This window comes from Nothobranchius furzeri, chromosome 1 (assembly GCF_043380555.1).
Source record: "Nothobranchius furzeri strain GRZ-AD chromosome 1, NfurGRZ-RIMD1, whole genome shotgun sequence".
NCBI lineage: Eukaryota > Metazoa > Chordata > Actinopteri > Cyprinodontiformes > Nothobranchiidae > Nothobranchius > Nothobranchius furzeri.
The window spans coordinates 93,603,603-93,623,296 of NC_091741.1; the positions used below are offsets into that span (position 1 = coordinate 93,603,603).

General features: G+C 42.3%; 1 long non-coding RNA gene across 1 annotated transcript; it reads right to left on the minus strand.

Annotated features, from left to right (window-relative positions):
- Positions 1 to 18,724: 18,724 nt before the first annotated feature.
- LOC129159692 (uncharacterized) lies at positions 18,725 to 19,323 on the minus strand. Its single transcript, XR_008560924.2, has 2 exons — positions 18,896 to 19,323; positions 18,725 to 18,817 (listed from the first exon to the last, which is right to left on the minus strand). It is a non-coding gene; the product is annotated as an uncharacterized lncRNA (long non-coding RNA).
- Between the last annotated feature and the right edge of the window lie 371 nt (positions 19,324 to 19,694).

The window sequence follows — 19,694 nt, forward strand, 5'->3', positions numbered from 1 at the left end:
TTGTTAAATAAAGTGTCAATAGCCTACAGAGATAGCCCTGATAATATTGCTCTAAGTGAAACATGTACTAGAGAGATCCAGGCGCTGCCCCAGAACACAGGAACCCCAAGGAGACTGCAACCAGAAAGGCCCCCCGCCCCCCTCGAGAGGCACAGAGGATCACCCTGGGGGGCCACAACCACCAGCCGGCAGTGTCCCGGGAGATATCAGTGGGAAGCCCACAGGCCCGCCCGCAGCCTCCCACCCCGTAGCCGGCCGAGCCTGGGACCCAGCGACCTGGAACTCAGGGACGGCCAGCCCCGCCGGGGACCCAGCAGAGCCCAGGGACCCAGACCCCACTAGGCCGCCACCGGGATTGATCAGGCAGACGCCAAAAATCTTAAACCCCCGACCCGGGAGCCATGAACACTCAGGCAGACCAAGGCACCACACTCCACACCAGGTGTGGCAGGGGGAGGGGAGATGAAGGTCTATATCATCAAAAGAAGTCCCAGGAGAAGACAGGAGTCAAAGGCCCGACCTGACATATACAGTCATTCACAAACACAGTCACACACTCCCTCCCTTATGCTCACCCATCGACATATAAATATTGGACAATGGGTTTCCATGGACTCCAATAACACGTTTTTGAAGAAAAATGGGAGGTGGCTACCACCGCCATTTTGACCGTGTCACAGGTTCCGTCAAGCCCAGACAATTCCACAAAAGGGAAGAGAGGTTGTGCTGAGGGTGTGGCTGTAAAGCCTGATTTATGCTTCTCCGTCTGCGTCAGTGCGGAGACACGCAACGCCATTATCCGTCCTTGCGTAGGGCACGCAATTACGTACGGAGTCGAGCCTACTTTTTTAAACATCCGTCGAACGAGACGGATTACGCAAGCTTGTGATTGGTCAGGACGCCGCTGTTGTTTACAGCGCCGCCATTGCAAAGAGAGCCAAGGATAACTAGCGGCAGACACGGAGAAGCTTGAAGAATACCTCGCGAAAAAACTCTAAAAATATGAACGTTTAATTCTCCCGTGACTGGAGGAGTGAAAAGATGCGCAGCAAGCATTTTATTTGTGGACAGAAATGACAGGAAACTTGGGTTTAGAGGTGGGGAGCGCATGAAGAGGTGGGAGAATGAGAGACAAATATGTCCATGTTAAAAGTCTCTTATAAACACAAAAAACACAATATAAACACACTATCTTGGACCGATACATGACAGGATACCACAGAACAGCGCTACACCCTCTGCAATTGCTTTGCAACACTCCCCAGTAGATGGAGAAGTAAAAGAGCAAAACGCTTCCGTCAATCCGTGCGTGTCTGTCCCTTGCGGAGCTGACGGAGAAGCATAAACCAGGCTTAAGGCTGGGATCAACTGATGACTCCCGGTCGAACTAGCTACAAGCTAACCTGAAGCTAACCCAAAGCTAACACGGAGATGGGAGCTAAGCTAACGGAGGTAGCAACCTAGCTACAACCGGAGTTAACTGTGCACAACACCAGAGCTTCTGAGTCAGAGATACGCCGGGCTGACTGTTGGGTAAAACCGAGTGGAACACAGAGGTCTCCCGAGAGCTCCACAAGCCGGCAGCCGCACAGCGGACAAGCGCCGCTGCAATCTGAGATGCGCAGAGCTGCCGCTGGGGAGAACCGGGTGGAAAGGTTTCCATCCCAGGGCTCCACAAGCCAGCAGCCCGCGCAGCAGACAGGAGCCGCGATCAGAGATGTGCCGAGCTGCAGGGAGGGGAGAACCAGGTGGAAAACATCGGTCTCCCGAGAGCTCTACAAGCCGATAGTCGGAACCCAGCTCCACCAACATGTTATATTTCAACCCATTTTCTAAAGTGCAGCATTGTGTTAAATGCACTGGGTTTTACCCAATTACATTTAAATTTCATGGTTAAACAGTACACGTTAAAATCTAAGCTCAGCTCAGCAGTGACCTAAAATACATAAATATAATTTTACTTACCGAAAAAAATGAAGTGGAGACTCCTTGGACGCTCTATTAGCGCAATTAATGCCACAGCAAGTCATTTTGTCCAACAATTGCACAAAAAATATCCAAAAAAGAATACACAAACACAGAGACTCAATCCCGGAACAATTTCCAAGCCAGGCCGAGGCTCTACTGAGGCCTTCCCACGGAGCTTGCTCTGTGGTCACGTGGGTCTGATGATCATTAATTATACAGAATTTTAGGCTTTTAATACACTTAAACAGAAGAGTGAGAGAAATAAATCACCTCCCTCAGAGTTGGCATGAGTGTAAACTAGATCATTTAAACCAAAAACATGTTTGGAACCAGGCTGTAAACATGTTTATTTCTGCTGTGAATTTGATATTTTTAACATGGGAGTCAATGAGGATTTGCTCGCTTCTGACACCAGCCCCCAGCGGATGAGGGTGGAACGGCAATTTTTGTCACTTCTGCGTTGGCCTCAATTTTTCACTTGCATTGTGCGGGCTTGGCTAACACATGCACATACAACCCAAGACTTACAAAAATGCACACCGGACACCCACTCATGCTCCCCATACACACCCTATTCACTCTGTACCCGGTACTTCTGCACATGGGGTACAACCATTACCGGTTACCAGAGTTTGACCCTTTCTGCTGGGGTGCTGATGAGCAGACTCCCCCGCCCAACGCTGAGCAAAGTAACCCACCACCCCAGACCCCAACCAGACGGCCAGATCCCCCTCCTAGCCTCCAACCCCAGGAAGCCAAGCAACAACCAAGGTGTGCTAAGACCCCTGCTTTAAGTCTCATCCGCGGCGTGTACAGCAGCAAAAGGTCAGCCGACCTCAACATGCAGGTGGGCACATATGGAGTGAGAAGGGCAGAGAGGTAGGGAGGTGCGAGGTCATTGAGTGCTTTAAAAACAAAAGTCAATAACTTAAACTGCACTCTGAAAATGACAGGGAGCCAGTGAAGATGTTCCAGGACAGGGGTAATGTGGCTACGTCGGTGTGTACCCGTCAAGAACCTGGCAGCAGTGTTCTGAACAACCTGCAGCCGATTCAGGGCAGAGACCGGAACACCAACAAGGAGGGCGTTTGCATAGTCCAGGCGAGAGGTAATGAAGGCTTGAATGACTGACTCCAAATGCCTCCGTTTCAGGATTCGTCGGAGGTGAGTAAGGTGGCGAAGCTGATAAAAACAAGACCTCACTACGGAGTTCATCTGTGGGGCCATTGTGAGTCCAGCATCCAGCTTGACCCCGAGACTCGTCACACACTGTTTGGGGTGAAGGGTTAAAAGGTCACAAACAGGGTGAGAGCCATGGTGGTTGCGGGGGTCAAAAACAATAAACTCAGACTTCTTTTCATCCAGTTTTAAGAAGTTTGATGCCAGCCAGCCCTTCACGTCATCCATACATGCAGCCAATTTCGAGCCTGCATTCTTCTCGTCCATTTCCACGTATAGCTGAAAGTTATCTGCGTAGATGTGATAGCTCAGGCCATGCTGATTCAGGATATTGCCCAGAGGCAGAAGGTAGATTGAAAACAGCAATGGCACAAGAACGGAACCTTGTGGCACCCCCCAAGGCAGTGGAAGACTGGAGGATGCACAGTCACCAATCTGTACAGAGATGGTACGGTTTGGAGCGTAACCATTTATGGGCAACCCCTGTCACCATGGACGTCACTAGGATTGAGATATAGGGGGGGCTTAGCCCCAGGAGCTTGACCTCAAACGTTTTTTGTCACACCCTGCAAAAACTTTGTCAATTAATTCATTATCTGAAGAAAATCTAACAAAACCTATTATTTTATCACTTTCCTTTCCTTTCCTACTTTTGTGCATTTTCTCTCTTCTTTTTATAAGAAATAACACTTAATCAGTTAATTAGTGGGGTCTATGTTGAAGAAAGATTTTATGTAAGTCCATTAAAAATTTGATATGTTATATTTCCAAATAAAGCTATTCATTTCAGTCTACTGCACTTAACAGGGGGAAATGTTGTAGTCATTTATTTAATTTGTTTAATTACAACTTGTTTAATTATAAATGTTACTTAAATGTGACAATAAAGAACAAATGAATAATTGTCAAACTTTTATTCTGCCAAATGAGTGTGCAGTTGACAGTTTTAATATATGAATAACACTGCTATGATATGGAATAAAGGAGTATATAATTAACTATTACAAGACAAAATAACAGTATATATGAAAATATCAAGCAAGTAGTAGAACTTATAATACAGAAAGTCAACTATACAGATACAACTTGACATAAGGTTGCAGGTCACATGATAATTATAGTTTTTTTTCTCAAGTTCTCTTACCTGTTCACTCCTAAATAGAAAACTGTTCAATTTTGCTTGGGAACTTTGTGCTCAGGTAAATGCTCATAACGATGCGCTCGCCCCTGTTTTCGCTGTAGATCACTGACCTTGACCATGCAGATCTCCTCAGCATCAACCACCTGGTCTCTCTCCTGTTCCTCACTCACTCTCTTAAAAAAATCTTCGTATATCCATCTAGCCAACACATTGAAAAACATTTTCAATTTCTAATGCCAAAAAAAATGCTACTAAGCCATTTAGTTTTCACTCACGATAATTGAAACAGCCATTGGTGGATAGATGGTACAGAATATGGACAACTGTTAGCCTAATATAGCCTATGTTTGGTTGCTCATGATGATGGCATTTTCCATAACGTCACATTAAGCTGCCAAAATTTATGTTAAAGTTAGATGAGTACAATATCTCCTTTCTTTCCCATAGGTAAACATAGGAAATATTAAGCAACTGACAACCCACATGGAAAGAATTCATATAAACACATAGGTTTTAATATATGTTTTTATGTAGCTTTTGAATATATGTGACATCATAAAACTGGCTGTTTACTATATTATAGATACATATATGTACCTATAGTATAATATATATATTATAGAAAAAATATATAATATAGAAAAATGGTCAATAATATACACATTCGGCCATATTCTGATTCAGGTTTTTAGTGTGGAGTGATTTTTGTGCCACCAACTGGAGCGTGCAGTGATCAATCTGTAAGAGCACAACCTGCTCTGCAGTCATATGCGGCCCTCTCTCTGCATGCTCAACTCCGTCTCTGCCTGCACAAATCTCCCTGTTGTTGCTCAATTTGCAATTTACATAGCAATGTAGCCTCTCCGTCAACCAATCAGACAGCTCTCCATTATGCAATCAAAGCATGTCCAGGAAATACTGCCAGGAAAATTGCACTTTTTTCAGATAAAGAGGACTTTATATAATTATATTTAATTAGATTGATTAACCCTCCTCTTTTCCTGGGACATTTCCACTGTTCACTTCCTTTTACACATCAAGGGCTCATTTATGTCTAACCAAACAGAGAAGAAACACTTTATATGTTGAAATTAAAAGTCCTCTTTAACTGAAAAGAGTGCAATTTAACAGTTTTAGGAATGGGCAATGTGTCTTTTCTGGAAGTCAAATATGGTCACCCTAATCATGACACATGAATTACAACAAAGTATCTTGCAGGCAGTGGATGGTGACTGGTAGCTAACCAGCAGCAGAAAGCAGTTCAATAAGCTGTTAAATGGGTGTTTTTCTGTAAGGCAGTATTTCCTGGACATGCTTTGATTGGATAAAACAGAGCTGTCTGTGATTGACTGTATGAGAGGTTACTTGTTGAGGAGAGCAGGGAGAGATTTGCATCGCAGAGACAGAGTTGAGCCCACAGAGGGCTGCAGCTCCTGCACACAAGCGCAGAGCAGGTTCTGTTTGTGCAGACTCATTACTGTACGCTCAAGTTGGTGGCACTAAGTCACTCAATGAACTGGCTGGCTCGTTAATCACGTCACTTCAGGGGAGTTTTCCGACCATTTAACTATGGCGCGGCTTTTCATTATGGTTTGCGGCATGTAAACATGCTAGCGGAGTTAGCATTAGCATGTCGGTGTGGTAACATTTTCCTCTCTTGTCTGAACTATAACCTTGAAACATTAACGGTGTGCTGCTGTTGCTGCCTTACCCTAATGTGATGTTGAGTGACTTACAAGAACGCTGAGCAGGGTTTGCTCATCGATATAAAGGTTTTGCTGTATAACCCCTGCCCCTGACTTGTCAACAAAGCTGCCGGGCTTAAGGGGAGGAAGTCCTTTCTTGATACTTCCTGTGTGCGACGGTGTAGTTCTATATTCATTAATTATTATTTCTGTTTCAGACAAAAAAAAAAAAACTTATGTACCAACTACACGTGTCGTGATTGTGTTGAGCATGTAGATGTGAACAAATAAAAAAAGTTAACTGAAAAAATAAAATAAACCAAAATGATAGGGGGGCTTGTGATTATTTTAGGGGGGCTGAAGCCCCCCTAAAACGGACCTAACAACGTCAGCTCCTATCACCCCAACCCAAGACCCAAGCCGATCCAGTAAAATATGGTGATCGACCGTATCAAAAGCCGCTGAAAGGTCCAGCTGGAGCAGCAGTACCCTAGACCCAGAGTCAGATGCCACCAGAATGTCATTTAGCACCCTAACCAAAGCAGACTCAGTGCTATGGTTTGGTCTAAAGGCTGACTGAAACACATCCAACAACGAGTTGTTGTTCATATGGGCAGAGATCTGACCATGCACAATTTTCTCAAGGACCTTCGAGAGAAACGGGATTTTCGATATAGGGTGGAAGTTCTCATAAGTGGAGGGATCCAAACCAGGTTTTTTCAATATCTGCTTAACAACCGCATCTTTAAAAACCTTAGGGAACACTCCAGTGCTGAGGCTAATGTTAAAAATGTTCATGAGTGCTGGGCTCAGCGCAGACACTCCTGTTATTCAACGGCGCCAACATATTCCCCGCACACAAGCCTCTGCCAGTTTGGTTAGGAGTGTGCAAGCCCCAGCCACTGGCCTGGCGTCTCTCCCCCAACAAGGCATGGCCAGTAAAGGAAGTGCTGTGAGCTCTGGGCCCCTATAGAGACCACAAAACAAGCCTGAGATGCTACAAATGTGATGCCTATATTTGCAAGGCCCACTCTGACCTGAGTGTCATGCCACCCATGTGCATGAATACACACACACACACACACACACACACACACACACACACACACACACACACACACACACACACACACACACACACACACACACACCACTTTCTGCTGAGCTTGGCCTTTGTTTTTCCATTTAATTACATGTTCATTTTGTAATGCATTTTCAGGGCCTAACTGTATTTTCACTCCAGTATTTTTTTTGTTGTCTAATTTTATAAACTTTTCTTTAACACTTCTTTGAGGCATTCTTCACAGCTCAGGATTGCTGAATAAAGATTTGGTGGTGAAAAATGTTTTTTTGCTAATTTTAGAGCAGCTAAAACAGACCAGTCACGTTTGGCTGGGTACACAAAAATAAGGGACATGACAGGAGAGTTAAGATTGTACTTGTTAATCAAATGTCTCAGAAAATCCGGTCTCAGCAGCTTTATTGTAAGTGCTATGAGGCAATTAGCTTTATGTTCTGCTTTTATTATCTTAATATATCAAACCATCCTTTAAATATCAACTCTTGGCGCCACCTCTTGAAAATGCTCCATACAGTTTTCTAAATACTATTTTTGGTCATTTTCTATTTAAAGTTAAGTTACACATGAGATAAATAAATACAAGACACTGAATGTAAGTTTCTTGCATTTATCACTTTCTGCAACTGTACTTAGTTTCCATTAAAGTAAACAAATATATTTACAGCTAATTTAACACCTTGAGGGTAAAGCTGTGCACAACTGGATAAAAATATTGCAGCACATATTGGATCTGAACTGGAACATACAGACTACTGTAGATCATTCTGTACATTCAGACATTCTGTCTGTCTGTCATCCATATCACAACAAATATCATCCAATTCAAGTGGTGAACCCTCTGCAGGACCCTGCTGTGATGTCATAACATCCTGCATCACTGATGCCTGTGGTGGTCACTAGCAGGACCTTTTGGAAATGTGGATACTGGTCATGTGATTTCCAAAATATATTGTATTAGATTAAGAAAGGAGAGTGGGGAGATAAATATCCCACCAGCATCCCTTAATTTGCTGTAAAGCACTGTCTGGGTCTGAGTGGTGAAAAAGCACGTTTAGGGCCTTCTCGTTCTCTGGGATTATGTATCTGTATTGCATGAAAAATGATGACCAAATGCAACAATTCATTTGAGAAAACATGTAATTGGACAACCTGGGAAATGAAGTGGACCTGATTCTGAAATCTAATAAATAGCGCCTCCTACTGGAGACACGTGGATAATGCATGATTGATGTTTAACACTTGGGTCTTCGTTTGTCTTTTCTCAGAAGCCTTTGACGGTAAAATCTGTGATCCAGTTTCTACAAACTGTTGTTCAAGCTCATGCAATTTATTGTATTTTCTAAGTTTCTGGCTTGTTGACAAAGAGCAAAGATGTAAAAAAGCAAAAGCGTCGGACAGCGCCCGAGGTTCGAACCCCGCCAAGACGGAGAAGTCAAGATTTACGGTCTTTATCAGGAAGTAACCACTGAGCTAACCCGACACAAACCACCGGGGTCACAGCGCTTGTATAAAAATGTGAAAAACCGATAGTTGTTCAAGTTTTATCGTTGTTTTACAGTGGATGCAATGCTGAAATAGCCCACGTTATTAAAAAGGACATGATAAACCATTACCAAATCATCCACTGTCAAAGTTACGGAGCTTGATGTCAGAGGAGAACAAGAGGGCTTCAATTAAAGGTACATTTACACGTTTCCACGACTTGATATTTCTGTTCCTGGTCAAGTGTTAATAAACAACATTGGATGTCAAATATTCCTTGAGGGGTCGCAGTTTCCAGTAAGATACCAGTCAGCGCCCGTCGTTGAACCCTGCACCCCAGAGAGCGCAGCGAGAGCTACGTCTCATGTAGTGAAGAAACCACTGAGCTAAACGGATTCGTTTTCGTACCTGTCATTTGTCTGATAAAGACGTGATCAGCAATGGTGTGGTGGTGGATGGTACTATCACGTGATCTGCTGTGCAGCCCTGTAGCTTTCGTTTCTTTCGTTGTTTTAAGTTCTTTGTAGGCCATCACTGATTTGGCCAGTAAAAAGGTCAAATAAGACTCTGAAATCACAAGTTGCTTTCTCTAATAATAGTAGTAATAATAATAGTTAGAAGAATACTTTTCCCAAAATCTTATTGTGAAAATCCATAATAATTAAAAATATGTTTACATTTCACTTTTTCAATGCTCAGCGATGTTGGGCACATTTTAGTGTCCGTTAATGTGACTTTGTGTTTGTTTCTCTTTCATACAATGTGATAAACAGGTTGGTAAATGTGCAAAAAAGGCATCAAACCAAATAATTAAAAAATCTACATGCAAAAAATGCTTATGTGTTTGTATTTTAGTTGCAAGTTTTAAATTTAAAACAAAAATCTGTATGCATTGTGCAGCCTGGTTACAAGAATTAAAGCTTGGGAATTTTGGTAAATAAAGTGTAAATAGAGATAGCCCTGATAATATTGCTCTAAGTACTACATGTACTATTGTCCCTGTGACTGATATAAAGCTGTCCATGGTCTCCTCCCCGTCTTAAACAATGACTGCCGAGATTGGAATGAGCTCCCTGAACCTCTATTCAGGATTAGGCAGTCGAATGAAGCAATGTGGCAGAATTAAAATATTTTTCTCTCAGCAGACAAAAGGGGAAAATGCTCAAATTTATTTGATTAACTTTTTTTATATCAAACTCAGTTTGGTCTCTTTTTAACAAACATAATAACAATCATAAGGGAAAGCTCACCCAGGGAGTTTTACTGTCGGCAGATATAAACATTTTTGATGCAAATGAGGAGGAAGACCTGGGAAATGAGTTGTGGAACTCAAATACTGAAGATGCAAACATTGACCCCTACTGGAAAAACAGTCCTGGTCCATATGAGATCTTCACAGGTGACCAGCATGACTACAGCCTTGCATCACAGTTGGCCGAGCAGGTGGGCTACCCCAGTCCTTCCTTCTTAGCTTTTTGGTTTAGCTAAGTTAGTTAGTAGCGACATAGGTCCATTTGTTCCTACCCATAACAGCCCCACCATCAGCTCAACCTCTTTTCCCATTTTTGGATTGGCTGGGCGTGACGGGACGTGTGACACGGTAAAACTGGCAGTGGTGAGAACCTCCCATTTGGAAACAAAACCTTATAATTTGAGCCTATGGACATTAAATGCCCAGTATATATGTCGATATTCTAAAGTTGTACATTCTGACAGTCTCTGCAAGTTATTTTGATGCTGATCAATATTTCATCAGAGAAATACTCGTGCTCACTGCCTTTTCAAACGCTTTCTTGTTGTGAGGTTAAAGGTCAACAGATCACCAAGGAGAAAGAAAAACATTGAACAGCGTCCTTGGTCGAACTCCACACTCAAAAGAGCGGAGCTGTACATTTTGTGCTGTTGAGAAGGAACCACTGAGCTACACTGATGCAGAAGCAACCACCGTTTGAGATCCTTTTTAAAGAAGACAACATCATTAATGATTTTTTTAAATCTTGTGGTGAGGTATGTGGGTAAAGATCGTAGCCCATATGACCTTTATGTAGTGACAATATGTCAGCTATTAATCCATTTGAGTTCTTTATCTGATTATTGCTTTTTTAACTTTTATTTACTCTGTTTTATGTAACAGCCCTCCTTCATCTTCTGTAACTTGTTTTGTACGTGGAACAGTCAGATTAGATAGGAACTATACTGAAAATAAAATTTATTTTCTAAGAATTATTTTTTAAATGAACTATTAGGGCATAACGTTTCACGTATTTTTTGTACAAAAAAAAGAATGTACAAAGATGCTGAGAAACATCTGTTTGACTTTGTGTTTTTTAGCTTTCCCTTGAAACAGGTTTGTAATGGTGGCATAAAGGAATAAAAATGTATTCACATGAAAATCACAATTTTCTCCTGACTGTGCCAGACAAAAGCCTAATCACACATTTTAACTTCCCCATTAGTTCATTTGAGGTGATGACTGATCCGGTAAATGAAACTTCCACATAACTGAGTTGTACTACATGAAGACTCGAACAAGTCTAAAGAGTAAGAAAGAAAAGAAAGGTTCTTTCTCTTTTTATGGTCTCTGCGAGTTAACAGTGTCAGTATCACACTTTCAGGTCTTGTCTAACACTTTCTAGTTTGTTGGGAGGTCAAAGGTCAACAGCTCACCAGGGAGGAAAATAATATACCAGACAGCGCCCGTGATCATACTTCACACCAGGCAGAGTGCGAAACAATAAATCTGGCTCAAATGAACTATCCACTCGGCTACACCAGCGCAGCAGCAAATGTTTCATTAGATCATTATAAAGACAGCATGGTTAAATGCTTTTGATTTTTGAGAAAGGATTCATAACGAATTCAAGTCTAAATCTAGATGATAAAAACAAACATATCAAAAATATCTAACCACCGCAACGTTACAGGTGTCTGACTTCTTGGACGGTTCAGAGATGCCTCAACCCTCTTCATGGTCTGTTTACTACATGTTTTCCACCAGGAGGCGCAAAAACTCTGAACGATTCCTACTTTTTACATTCTCTAAAACGCAGATTCTGGAATGATGACTGAATTTGGAGGCTGTTTAACTTTATATGAAAGAGAAGAAATCTTTTTAAGATTCCATGAGGGGAAGCTGTAAAACTCACAGGTTGTCGAGGCATTGCAGTCATGTTTTAGAAATGATAATAAAAAAACAATGATATTTATTTTTGCTAAGATGGTTGTTTAGGTTAGAATTTATCAAATGGTGGGGATGGATGGAATATAGAGAGATTGTGTCACATCTAAATGAAGGCGTTCCGAAGACATTGCCACCTCTTGTTAGTGAGTATTGACTAGCAGTAATCTAGACACTAATGACTAGAGGGTTCATTTAAATAATTAACTTATTTTAAAACAGTCTGTTTTCTGCAGGAAGTTCATCAAGTCACAGATGATTGATTTGGAGGTTACAGCCCTTCAGTCTAAAATAATAATAATAATAATAATAATAATAATAATAATAATAATAATAATAATGCAGTTATCTGTTGAAACGGTCCAGGTTTTTGGACATGATGAAGAGGGCACTGACATTGAGACAGAGATAGCAGAGGATGTTTCTGAAGTGGAAGACAACACAGATTTTGATCCAGACTTTGAGGAGACTGACCAGTCAGCAGATGGAGAGGGAGAGACACCTGAAGAACAGGCACCTGAGGAGACATTCCAGTCTGGTCTTCCTCCACCCTGCAGAGGAAGTAGAGCGAGAGTGGAAAACATCATGAAGATGACGCCAGGACCAACGTGGTAACAACATCTCGTGTGGATGACATCAAGTCCAGCTTCCAGCTCTTTTTACCAAAGTCCATTGAGGGAATTATACTGAAGATGACCGACATAAAGGGAAGCACGTGTTTGGGGACACCTGGAGAGAAATCAACCTAGTAGGCCTCCAAGCTTACATAGGTCTGATGATTTTAGCAGGAGTAAATCGCTCAAACAATGAGGCTACAGAAGGTCTGTGGGATGCAGAGTCTGACAGGCCTATATTCTGGGCAACTATGTCCTTATAAATAGTTTCATGTCCTTTCAAAAATTATTGATAACAGACACAGAACCTGTCCACTGGTGAAATGACAAACCAGCTGCCATCAGGAACATTTGGACAGGTGGGTGGAGCACCTACCAGTTATGTACAGTCCAAACCCTGAGGTGACCGTTGATTAGCACCTGGTTCCTTTCAGAGGTCACTGTTCCTTCAAGGTGTACATTCCAAGCAAACCAGGTAAACATGGAATAAAGGTCTGGGCAGCATGTGATGTCAGGAGAAGCTATGCCTGGAATAGACAGGTATACATGGGGAAACCCAGTACTGGAAGAGCCAAAACAAACTAGGGCATGCGTGTTGTTCTGGACATGACAACCGATCTTCAAGGGCATGATATCATTTGTGACAACTTTTTCACTTCATATGCTCCTGGTCAAGAGCCGCTGAAAAGAAAGCGTCATATGTTCCCAGGAAGATTAGAAATGTCATCCTGATGAGCATGCTACACAAAGATGGCGCTGTCAGTGCCATAGAGGACAGGAAGCCTCTTATGATCCAGGACTAAGACAACAAAAAGGAGGCATTAACTGCCTTGATAAGGTAATGTAAAATGTCATCCATGCATTTTATTTTATTTATTCATGTACATCACAGCATTTTGTTTCTGACAGATTCAATATTGTTCCTGAGCTTATTTAGTGTTCCTTTTATTGCAGCTTACTGTTACATACACATGCACGCAAAGGACAGCCTGCTGGCCTGTGGCACTGAACCACAACATCCTTGATGTGTCTGCTTTCAACATGTATGTGGTGTGGACAACCATCGACCCAACCTGTAATCAGGGGAAGAGTTTCAAGAGGAGACTTTTCCTAGCAGAGCTGGGGAAAGCTTTGGTGACTCCTGTTATTCAACGGTGCCAACATATTCCCTGCACACAAGACTCTGCCAGTTTGGTTAGGAGTGTGCAAGCCCCAGCCACTGGCCTGGCGTCTCTCCCCCAACAAGGCATGGACAGAAAAGGAAGTGCTGTGAGCTCTGGGCCCCTATAGAGACCACAAAACAAGCCTGAGATGCTACAAATGTGATGCCTATTGCAAGGCCCACTCTGACCTGAGTGTCACATGTCGCCCATGTGCATGAATGCACGCGCACACACGCGCACGCACACACACACACACACACACACACACACACACACTGAATGTAGGTTTCTTGCATTTATCACTTTTGCAACTGTACTTTGTTTCCAAGCAAAGTAAACAAATATATTTACAGCTAACTTAACACCTTGAGGGTAAAGCTGTGCACAGCTGGATAAAAATATTGCAGCACATATTGGATCTGAACTGGAACATACAGACTACTGTAGACCATTCTGTACATTCAGACATTCTGTCTGTCTGTCATCCATATCACAACAAATATCATCCAATTCAAGTGGTGAACTCTCTGCAGGACCCTGCTGTGATGTCATAACATCCTGCATCATTGATGTCTGTGGTGGTCACTAGCAAGACCTTTTGGAAATGTGGATACTGGTCATGTGATTTCCAAAATATATCGTATTAGATTAAGAAAGGAGAGTGGGGAGATAAATATCCCACCAGCATCCCTTGATTTGCTGTAAAGCACTGTCTGGGTCTGCGTGGTGAAAAAGCACGTTTAGGGCCTTCTCGTTCTGTGGGATTATGTATTTGTATTGCATGAAAAATGATGACCAAATGCAGCAATTCATTTGATAAAACATGTAATTGGACAACCTGGGAAATGGAGTGGACCTGATTCTGAAATCTAATAAATAGCGCCTCCTACTGGAGACACGTGGATAATGCATGATTAATGTTTAACACTTGGGTCTTCGTTTGTCATTTCTCAGAAGCCTTTGACGGTAAAATCTGTGACCCAGGTTTCTATAAACTGTTGTTCAAGCTCATGCAATTTATTGTATTTTCTAAGTTTCTGGCTTGTTGACAAAGAGCAAAGATGTAAAAAAGCAAAAGCATCGGACAGCGCCCGTGGTTCGAACCCCGCCGAGACGAGGTGGGCAAGAGTACCGATCTTTATTTGGAAGTAACCACTGAGCTAACCCGACACAAAAGAAACGCGACTGCAGTTTCTTTATAAAGTTAAGAAAAACCGACAGTTGTTCAGGTTTTTATCATTGTTTTACAGTGAATGCAATGCTGAATTGGCCCAAGTTATTAAATAGGACATGATAAACCATTACTAAAGCAAATCATCCACTGTCAAAGTTACAGAGCTTGATGTCAGAGGAGAAAAAGAGGGCTTCAATTAAAGGTACATTTACACCGTTTCCACGACTTGATATTTGTGTTCCTGGTGAAGTGTTAATAAACAACATTGGATGTCAAATACTTCTTGTGGGGTCGCAGTTTCCAGTAAAACACCGGACAGCGCCCGTGGTTGAACCCTGCACCACAGAGAGCGCAGAGAGAGCTACGTCTCAGGCAGTGAAGAAACCACTGAGCTAAACCGATGCGATATCAAAATCGTCATCTGTCTTATAAAGACGTGATCAGTAATGGCTTGGTGGTGGACGGCAGAGGCGGATTTAGCAATTTGGGGCCCAAGGCAAACACAGACATGGGGCCCCTTACACAACATTTTCAACAATCTTACCTTTAACTGGATTTTCGAAACTCTCCCCTCTTCTGACATGAGTTATTTTCCCTTTTTAGTAGCCCTCCTCTTTTGTCCTTTATTTGAGCGATTTCAATATTTGCTCTATTTTCTTTTTCCTGTCAGTGCTCCTGTGCTTTAGCCTTAGTTTTTTTTTCTATTTTCTATTTTGGTCAATGTTTTCCTCCCTTTAAACATTTTCCATTGTCTTTCCTTTCTGCTTCCTTTTGATGTTTACATCGAAAAATGACGTCACTTTCAGAAGTGAAAATAAAAGCTTTTATGAAGCATGCTGCTTCTTTCTCCTATTGGAGCCACTAGAATAACTCCATTTTATGCTTTTTTGCTCATTTTAAAGATATTTTTAAACATTTTCTAAATGCTTTTTTATATTTTAGCATTTTTTTTGTTTTTGTGAAGCGCCTCGTGATTTTTATCTTGAGAGGCGCTATAGAAATACCTTACAGGTGATAGACTGGGCAATTAACTGGTTGAGACACCAACCAGTCCTGCTACATTCACCCCCACTAAATCAATCGTCACCCCAACGATTAACCATTCACACTGGAATCTAGACCCATGGTCTAAACACATTCCACCCCGTGCTTAATGTACACATTGGCAATGATTAAGCCATTTGCGCTGACACCCCTTGGCCTTGGGAGATGATGAACATTTGGGTGGTGTCCCGCCGTGGACCTAAGTGTCCGCCAGGCAGCCTGAGTGATCATAGCTGCCCTGGGAGCTGAAGGAACAGCCTGCAAGGCCGATGGAGCCCCTTGGCCCACCTGTGGTTCTGCAGGTTCTGGAGGGCCTGGCTCTGGTGTGACTTCCACAGCCTGTGACGCCATGGGACCCTCTGGATATTGTTGGATGGGAGCTGGCGTCTGTTGGTTAAAAACAAAGTAATCCACCTCCTCAAGGTTATTGTCTTCAGACACCTCACCTTCTTTCACCTCTTATGGGTCTTCTGGAGGTAGGCCAGAGGCTCGTCTCCACAACAGACATGCAAAGGAGGGAGGGAGAAAGAGAAGCAGGGAGATGCTACGGCACCCCTATTTGTACCATCCTACCTCACAGGTGATAGATTATGCAATTAATGGGGAGACGAAACAAGATGGCGGAGTAAGCAGTTGGTCCCCAGCAGGCTGCAAAGGGAAAACAGTTTTTTCCATGTCCAAACGTTGCTTAAAGGTAAAAAAAAAAACCAAGCCATAACGAATTAGAAGTGACTTTCATTCGTTTTTGACAAACTGAGGAACTTTTTGAAGAGCTAGTTACTGTTAGAGAGAGTGAAAGATGGAACAACGTGGCGAAGCTACCATCGTCTATCATAATTATGGCATTGCTGTGATGGATGATATGAGTGAAAACGAACCCCAAAATATAGAGCAAGCTGATGATAATCTCGAGGACAGTCAAACTAATATGAACAGTCCACAACCCAAAAGAGCTGAGGAAGAGAAGTGTGTAGGATGATGGAGATCCTGATGAAAAAATTTGATGGGCTGGACGGGAAGTTGGAGAACATTGAAGTGAGAATGAACAATGTTCAAGAAGTTCTAAAAAAGTTGGATGCTCTAGAAATCAAACTACAAAACATTGAAAAAAGCGCAGAAGGCACAAAGAAAGAAACAAATGTAAACAAAGAAATCATCACAAAACTACAAAAACAAGTTGAGTTTCTGGGTGTCGAAAACAAAGCTTTGAAAAAGAAGGAACTGGAAGCTGAGAGGTACAAGAGGAGATGGAACCTCAGGCTTTTTGGGTTAGCTGAAAAAGAGGAAGAGAAAATCAGAGAGGAAGTTATCGGCATACTCACAAGAGTGGTCCCCGTATCTGTCGACGAGCTCCGCAGGAATGTGGACACCGTTCACCGTTTGGAAAAAAAAGATGCAATGAATATCAGACCAAGACCCATCATCATTCAGTTTGTGTCACATACGATGAAGGAAGAAGTGTGGAAGATGTCGAAAGAGGCCAGAGTATGCAAGGAGAAGATCATCTTTAAAATGGAAAGAGGATCGGGAGGCGAGGGAGAAGCTGTGGCCATAGGTGGAGGAAGCCAGACAACGTGGAAAGAAGGCCTTCTTGAAGGAAGGATACGCCATCATCGATGGGAGGAAGGTCTATATATGTTAGAAATATGACACATTTCAATATTCAGGAAAGAACCAACATACATTTTTTTCTAATATACTGTTCCTCTGTTAAGATGGGCTGCCATTTTAAGGATGAGATCTCACCTGACCAAATAGCCCAATGTTTTTATATTCTGATTGTTAAACGGGGAGGTTTTGGATGAGCTACAATATAGTTGGACAATATTGCTCATTCCTAGCCTGGCAAGCCAGACTAAATGTATTATTTAGTTTGGCAACGCTCCATTGACGGCTCTCGGTTGTGGGGCGGGTTCTACCGTTGTCTTTCAAATGATCTCCGCATGCTACTGGACAATGAATGTGACATACTCTCGTTTCACTCTGTTGGATCATCCCACCCACCAGGCATATAGAGTGCTCTGATTGGCTCACAAAGCGGATAAAGCTGTGATTTGTTCACTAAGCAGATAGAACACTATGATTGGCCCACCATTATGGACCAATCACAGCTCTTTATTTGCTTGAAACCCCTCTAGAGAGCTGTGATTGGCCAGCCAGAATGCTGTTGGGGCTGCAGAGGTTCCAGTGGAGCATTCTTAGACCAAACTTTGCAAAGCAAGAATTTGGTCTAGTTCACTAGGCTAGCTCATTCCTGCTGTTTGGATAAATCCAGAGCGGAGCAACTAGGTGACATTCCTAGCCGTTTGTTTTGTTTGGTATGTCAGTTTTATTTACTTCTTTGAATGTTAGAGGGTTGAAAAACGCCATAAACCGCAAGGCACTTTTTATTTTGTAAAGAGCTTAAGGACAACTTAATTTTGTTACAGGAAACACATACAGGAAACACATTCAGGCATAGAGGAGGAAACATTTTGGAAACAGTGGGGGGATAATATTTTATATAGCCATGGTACCAGCTATTTGGCAGGGGTTATCATTTAACAAATTTACAGGGAAAGTAATTAATCATAGAGACAAAGACGGCCACTGGTTAATAACAGCTATAGAAATCAGAAATGTGTTATATTTTCCATTTATGGCTATAAACAAACTAAAAACAGAGAGATGTTTGAAAAATTGGTAATAATAACAGACTGGCTAAATGTTCATATGACAGAAGTGGTTATGGGAGGAGATTTTAATATTGCACCAAACTCTTGGTTAGGTTACCACCTAGAGGTCAGCAACCTGAAAACAATATCTTACAAATGTTTGTTCTATCACTAATACGTTTGACTATTGGCAATTAAATAATCCTCCAAAAACAGTATACACATGGATCAGTGCTTCTAATGGAAACCAACGGTCAAGAATAGATTATTGGCTGATCTCACACTCTATAGGTAATATGGTCATGCTGTGGGTAAGAGCTTTCACCCAGGACATGAAGAATCACATGAGAGGGACGGTGAGTAAAAGGTAAAATGGTTTATTTACAATGAGAGAAATAACAGAAGAGGCAAAACTAAACTAAGGCGCTGCTTCAGATCAGGAGGAGACCAGAATCTACGGGGACATAAGCAGAAGGTGAGCGAGACCAGAACCAGAGATCCAGGAGATAAGAGTCTGTGACTGAGTTCTTACGGTCAGGAATCGGAACCAGAGCGGAGGCGAACTGAGGAAGGTCGGACCAGATGAGGAGTTCAGAGCGTGAGGCAGGCAGGCAGACGTGGAGAGAGGAGTCCAGAGGATCTTTAAGCGACGAGACGTGGGAACAACTCCAGGCAAGGTAGGTGATGCAGGTACAGGATACTGGAACGGAGTTCAAAGTTATAAACATGGAATCACGAAACAGTGCAGGCAGGTTCAGAGGCTAGAGACTACCCATGTGAGAGTATCAACCAGCACTGGAGTTGAGTCACACCGCTCCTTAAATCCTCTGTCCCTCAATTAGTAAAACTCCAAACAGGTGTGCCGTCTGCCGCGCCTACCTGCAACACAAAACAGAGAAAATCCACCAGTAGGTGGAGGCAAACCGTGACAAATATAAAGAAATGTGAGATTATTACTTCTCCGCTTACTGATCACTGTTAAATAAGCTTAACTTTGATAGTAATAAAATAAACATGCTCTTCAGACAGTTTACGGAAACTAAATAATAGCCTTTTATCAAATGAAGGGTTTTGCAAACAGATAAAAGCCCTTTGTCAAAACGTAAAAAGGATGGACATGTCAAATAAGGGAAAATGGGAATGGTTTAAATTTGAAACAAAGAGGTTAGCAATTGAAATGGGGAACATTCTGACAAAAGAGAGAAAATTAAAGCAGAAAGAACTGCTAAAAAAATCAGCCTACTCTGTGATAAAATTAATAACATGGAGGATGAACTAACAGAGCTAAACTTGCTCCCAAAACAGCTTGACGAAATTTATATAGAAAAAGC